Source organism: Parasteatoda tepidariorum, chromosome 1 (genome assembly GCF_982258835.1).
Source record: "Parasteatoda tepidariorum strain Cologne lab strain chromosome 1, Ptep-v5.0, whole genome shotgun sequence".
In the NCBI taxonomy this organism is placed as follows: domain Eukaryota; kingdom Metazoa; phylum Arthropoda; class Arachnida; order Araneae; family Theridiidae; genus Parasteatoda; species Parasteatoda tepidariorum.
The window spans coordinates 23,238,293-23,244,292 of NC_141755.1; the positions used below are offsets into that span (position 1 = coordinate 23,238,293).

At 27.8% G+C, this 6,000-nt stretch overlaps 1 protein-coding gene across 1 annotated transcript in view; it reads right to left on the minus strand.

The window, feature by feature from the left end:
- LOC107452074 (nose resistant to fluoxetine protein 6) overlaps positions 1-5,461 on the minus strand; it is a 48,033-nt gene extending 42,572 nt beyond the window's left edge. Inside the window, exon 1 of the mRNA XM_016068362.5 lies at positions 5,331-5,461. The gene's annotated coding sequence lies outside the window, so the exon portion shown is untranslated. The remainder of the gene's footprint in view (positions 1-5,330) is intronic.
- Between the last annotated feature and the right edge of the window lie 539 nt (positions 5,462-6,000).

Consider the following 6,000-nt stretch of genomic DNA (forward strand, 5'->3'; position numbering starts at 1 on the left):
ATTCAACTTCTATGTATTGTTTATTATTTTCAATGGGAAATCAGCACTTTTGAAAATTGAAATGCATTTTAACTTCTTGTTAATATCAAAATTTAAACTGTTTGTTAATTTAAACTCAAGGATTGCTGAATCGTCAAAAGTGAGAGATTCATTTCTGCGAGTGGATACAGTATGGTACAGTACCCCAATTTTTATGACTTTTTTTTTATATCTTATTTCAATTACATTAAAGGCTAGACCATATTTATTGCTCCCCAATTCTCATAGCTTTTCAAATTTAATTACTCAAAATGAAATAGAAATTGAAACAAAATAAGACATGTCATTCATAATTTCATCGTGTTTTTTTAAAATAAAATAAGAAAAAATGAATTTTTGCAAATAAGCCGAAAGAGCAAGCAAATTTTGTGAAATATTTGGAAGGACACAGTGACCTCCCGTTGCCCCTGTATGTACTTTATATTCACTACTTATGCAATCGATAGATTATGCATGGAATTTTCGGACGTCAGATCTTAAACAGTAATCTTAACAGTAATTAAACAATAATTCGAGATCGCAACGCTCTAGTACGCCGTCTAGCGGGAGCCTGTAAATATCAGACATTAATTTATCACGTTTTCATTTAGTTCCATCAAAGTCATTGACAGAATCAGGCGCCATTTTTTAGCAGCTAATAAGAAACAAAATTTCCCTAAGGAAAAGGCCGAAGAACTTGAAAAAAATCTCCAGAATATTAGTAAATCTTTCAGGAACAGAACACGCCAAACATTTGAAGAAAAATTCCTCAATAATTTTTAATTTCTATTATCAACAAACTTGCAACTGATGACTTTCGATTTCGGATACTGTTACAGATGTGTGTATTAAGGTAAAATGCATTTCTTCTGTCTTCAATTCATTACGAATTAAATTGATGTCAACATTGCTTTCGTCATCCCAGTGAATAAATATGAATTCAGAACATACAGAATTGTAATAGTTATAGCATATTCTTCTTCGTTATAGAATAGTATATATTTCTGTATCCATATAATTCGGAAAACAACAATAAAAAATTATCCAAGTTACTTGAAATAGTGCCATTTGTGCTGATTCTTAATTAATTTTAATCGTTTTCTTGGTAAGTTTTTTTTAGTTTTGAAATAATAAGTTCAACTAGAATTCAGCTATTCTGTTTTTAGCTACATATTCAAATTCATGTCAATTATAAAATTTTGCTGTGAAGTATGTTATCTAAAAGTAATGAAGGGATAAACTATGTACCTATTATTTGAGAATAAAGTTTTCAAACAAGGAACTTATCATTTTGGAATTCTCCGGGAATTATAAATCAGGTAAGTGCAATGATTTTTACAATAAAAAATTTGCTTGTAAATATTTTTCTTTCATTTGATGATGGTTCTCTACAGAATGGTTTTTTACGTCTGATTAAGAACTATAAGAATAATAAAAAAAGAAACAATATGAAAGTTTTTATTTCAATGTAAAGAATTCTTAAAATCGTTTTTTTTATCCTAAGAATTCTTTATTTTCCGTTTTTTAGTTTATAATTTTTTGATAAAAAGTGTTCTCAAAATACTTTTTTTGAAAAATTAAATGGTATAACATTATGAGTTTATGTATACTTCTCGTATATTCCAATGCTTGAAGTAATATGATTCAGAAAAGTATGGAATAAAAATTCGGTACTTACGTATTAACGCCACCGCCGCTACAGATTTGGCGGTTTTTAAGTGCCGCCAATCTACACTTAAAATTTTTGCGACAATTCATAAAATAAAACACTTTATTTAAAATCAAAATAGTCAATCGGATTTCGGTGGAAAATGAGCCGATATAGAGTTTAGCATAGATTCAAAACAATCATATCGCCATATGAACTCTGATAAATAAGATTCCAAATGAAATAACATTTCCAAAACGTACGTTTACCAAGATAAAGTTTCATGTTGTGGGAATTGCTACATTTTCGTTTTTTCGGTAAAATATTTCCCTCCTGAAAAAATAAAATTGCATCTTGTTTTGTTTTTGGCAAATTCCAAAGACGAATTTTCGTAGCACTAAAAATGGCGACAAAAAAGAATTGTTTTTTTTGTTTTTGTTTCGTCAGCATTCTTTATTTTACGTTTCTTAGTTTCTAAATAATGATTTTTATTGAAACTTGAAATTTTTTGATAAAAATTGTTGTCAAAAAACTTTGTTTACAAAATTAAATTTCATAAAATTATGAGGCTTATGTATACTTTTTGTTCATTTTAATTTTTGAAGTAATATGATTTTTAAAACTATAGAATGTAAAGTTTAAATGGGCCTTTCATGTTATATCATTAAATTTAGTAATACTATTTCTCGGGCATTAGGTTTTAACTCTTATAAGAATATACATATTTTTTTCTGCTAATGTACAAATATTTTTCCGATGTGTTTTGGATATTCCTTCTCTAATAAAAAGAGATACCATTTTGTTTTCGGTTGTACAAGAAAGAATATCAAGCATTTTTCTTTTTTAAATTTAATAAGCCACATTAAAGAAGGAACGTTGCAATGCTACACGCTACTTTAACGACGTCTCCTGAGTAACTGAATGACGGTTCATATAGAAATCGCAGGTATGCGTCTCATACAACAACGCCCCCTATAGTTCGTTGCGATCGCGAATTGTATGTGAAAAAATATCGGCAAATTAATATTACATGACTTTGTCAACCTTCTATTTCAAGTGTAAGAAAAATAGCCTTCTTTTGCAGAAGTATTTTATAAAAACGTACGAAAATACTTAAGTGCTTGAAAAATTATTTTAAAGATGAATAAATAAGTTTAAAGTATTAGTCTTTATTTTTTTTTAAATCATATCGTGGTTTCCAAATTTATTTTTTTGGACGGACACGCATTAAAGCAATGAGTTGATTTTTAAAAATAAAAAAAACTTTCACACTGATATCTATGTAACTTAAGCTATCGCTGCCATCTGTCGAAGTTAATATCAATCAAACGTCTTATTTTGGCTTGTAGATATCTGGAAATTATTTGGAAAAAAAATTCATGTTACACTGGATCATTCAACATCATGAATATCTCAAACTGGTACATTTAGTGTGAAAAATATTTTTCAATGTATTTATAGAACATTTTTCAAATATTTTTTTGTTAGATCTTGTAACTAGACATAAATATAAATTTATTCTAAAATTTGAACGTTAAATTAAACTTGCTTGTTGTTCTAAGTTTAGATCTGCCTTATGCTCCAACCTTTTAAGAACTATATCTTTATTTAGTGAAGGCAAAATGAGTGTAAAATATTTATGCTACGAAATGTTTCAAAAGGTAATGAAAAAACATTTTTTTCAGAGCAATGGGGAAGAAATTTTCATTTGCTTTAGATAAAAATGAGCAATAGCGTATATTATAACAACAAAAAAATAATAAAGACAGTGTCTAGCATCCGCAACCTGAAGCATTTGAACTTTCTCTTTTTGTTGTTGCACTGAAAGTAGGTAGCGATGAACTTTCACTTTCAGCGTCACAGTCAAAGAAGCAACGAACTTATGTCTGTTTTCAGGGGCGTTTATTTTCTTTTTCTATACATTTTGAATATTTTTTTGTAAAACATTTTACTATTCAAATCGCTTTGTTAGTCAACAATTAATTAGAGGAACAGCAATAATTACAGCAAGCTGAAAACACCAGTTACGGTCAATTATCATTTCATCTTTGAAAGAATTATCCAGATTTTTTTCCAGATTTTTGCAAGTACGAGTACGAAGATTTTATCGTTATTCACCAGTTAGATTTTAATACAATAATATTATTAAAAACAATACAGCTAGTAAATTATTGCGTTGATTTCCTTTCAGATCATTCAAGCAATCAAGTTCAAGTATCACTTTATCCTTGAAGGTATTATCACAATCTTTTTGTTATTTTGTAATAGATTGATTACATTATCCTTTAGCGGGGAAGTTTTTAATAATAATTTTATTCAGAAAATGACAAATATTGTAAAAATAATAATTTAAAAAGAACAAGACCAGCAAATTTACAATAAATTTGTATAATTTAGCCAATATATTGTATTGATTTGTTTATAAGGCAAAAAATTATTAAATAGTCATGTAACTTTAAGCTTTTCGAAACTTTAAGCTTTAAGCTTTCTGAGGTGTCAGACCAGGTAGTATCCGGTTTCCCCCCCCCCCCAGAACAAGTCGAACAGAAACTGAGAACCATTTATCTGGCTAAAACCTTACTGTTTATTAGGGAATGTAAACGTATAATAAGTTGGACTTAAAATAATTTTTGTAACTATAAGGGCCAATAAATAAGGATACTAGACTTAGAGAGTTGACTCAACATTAGAGAGTTGACTTAGAGAGTTGACTCAACATTAGAGAGTTGACTTAGCAAAACAAACTTATTTACACGGGCACCGTGAATTGGTTTTACTTGGTTTGTCTCTTGGTTGGTTTTTTTTGACTAGTAAAGTGTAGTTCAGAGCTATTTTCGCTAGAAAACTGAACTAATTTTGCAAAAATCGAGTTGCCCGGTTTTAACTCCACTCCCCCCTATATTTTGACAGAGAGAATGGCTTTGTAAAACTTACAAACAGAAAAGAAAAATCGTAAATTATAATTTAAGCAAATAAAATTATAAAAATATATTCTCCAAAATAGTGGTTGTTGAATCTCATGAGGAATATGTACAGTTTAACATTTTTCTATTAGTTTAAATATTAATTTTTAGTATTTTTTTCAAGATATCAAATGATATATTCTTAGAAAGTATTTATATGGCATGATGTAGTATAAAAATATGCTTGAAAGCAGAAATACTGAACATTGATCGCTGTAAAATTATTAATTATATTTAATAAATATATAATTTGGTAATTTATATAATTACATAATATATATAACCATATAATTTTATATAAATGTATTTAACTTAACGTAATTTCAGTTGAGTGGAAATAAAAATGTAATTTTCAATTTTTTAGAGAAATAGCAATTGCTGAATCCTAAAACTTTATGAAACTAAATTTATTTATTATTTGAAAAAATTTAATTAATATTTAATAAAATCTAATTTACATGTAAACGTTTTTATCCATATATATTTCATTTTATTAAAAACTGAACGCAATTTGCTATTCAAAAATTTGCAAATACTTTTTTCCTTGTATGTAATATACATAGTTTTTTCTTTTAAACTAAAATTCAACATGAATTTTTACTCTAATATCTGAACTGATACAATTTTTTTTTCTTACTTTATTGATTGAAAAATAAACTGAGAAAAAGTTTTTTCAAGAAAGTAACTAACAAATAACTTACTTTGTATCAATCCTGAGCGGGTTTACAACACTCGAGTAACTTCCATTAAAGCGAAAAAACGTCTCCAGTTACTGTATTGGGTTTTAAATGTGTTTCTAAATAAATTTGTCCTCCACTTATTTACTCCTAGAGGCAAATTTAAATAATTCTAAATTATAATCAGGGGATCCGTAATTGGGAAGTCCGGCCCTCTCGACGTCATCCGGTGGGCAACAAGGATAGTAATAACCGGTTATTGTTACAATCTGAATTGATTATACGACGTTGGACTTGATATTTCCCCTGTAAGGCCTGAGGGAAACATTTTTTACTTTTTATACTCAAATGTTCACTTTTCATTAAAAAAAAAAAAAAACTACGATATACTAAACAAACTTAAAATGTTGCATCCCTTAATTCAAGGTTATTCAACGAACCTTTAATCTAAGAAGATATCTAAGAAGAAATTAAACAGATATTGTATAATATTCAACAGAAATATCAATAAATATTTGGTGATATTGAATAACTATTTCATAATATTCAACCTTAAATTGAATCAAGTACAAAATTGAACTCGATCAATGCTTGATTATATTCAATTCATATTTGAATTCGATGCATGTGTGATAATTTTCAGTTCATACTTGAATAGAATCTTATTGATAATACTAATTTATGTCCGATGAAC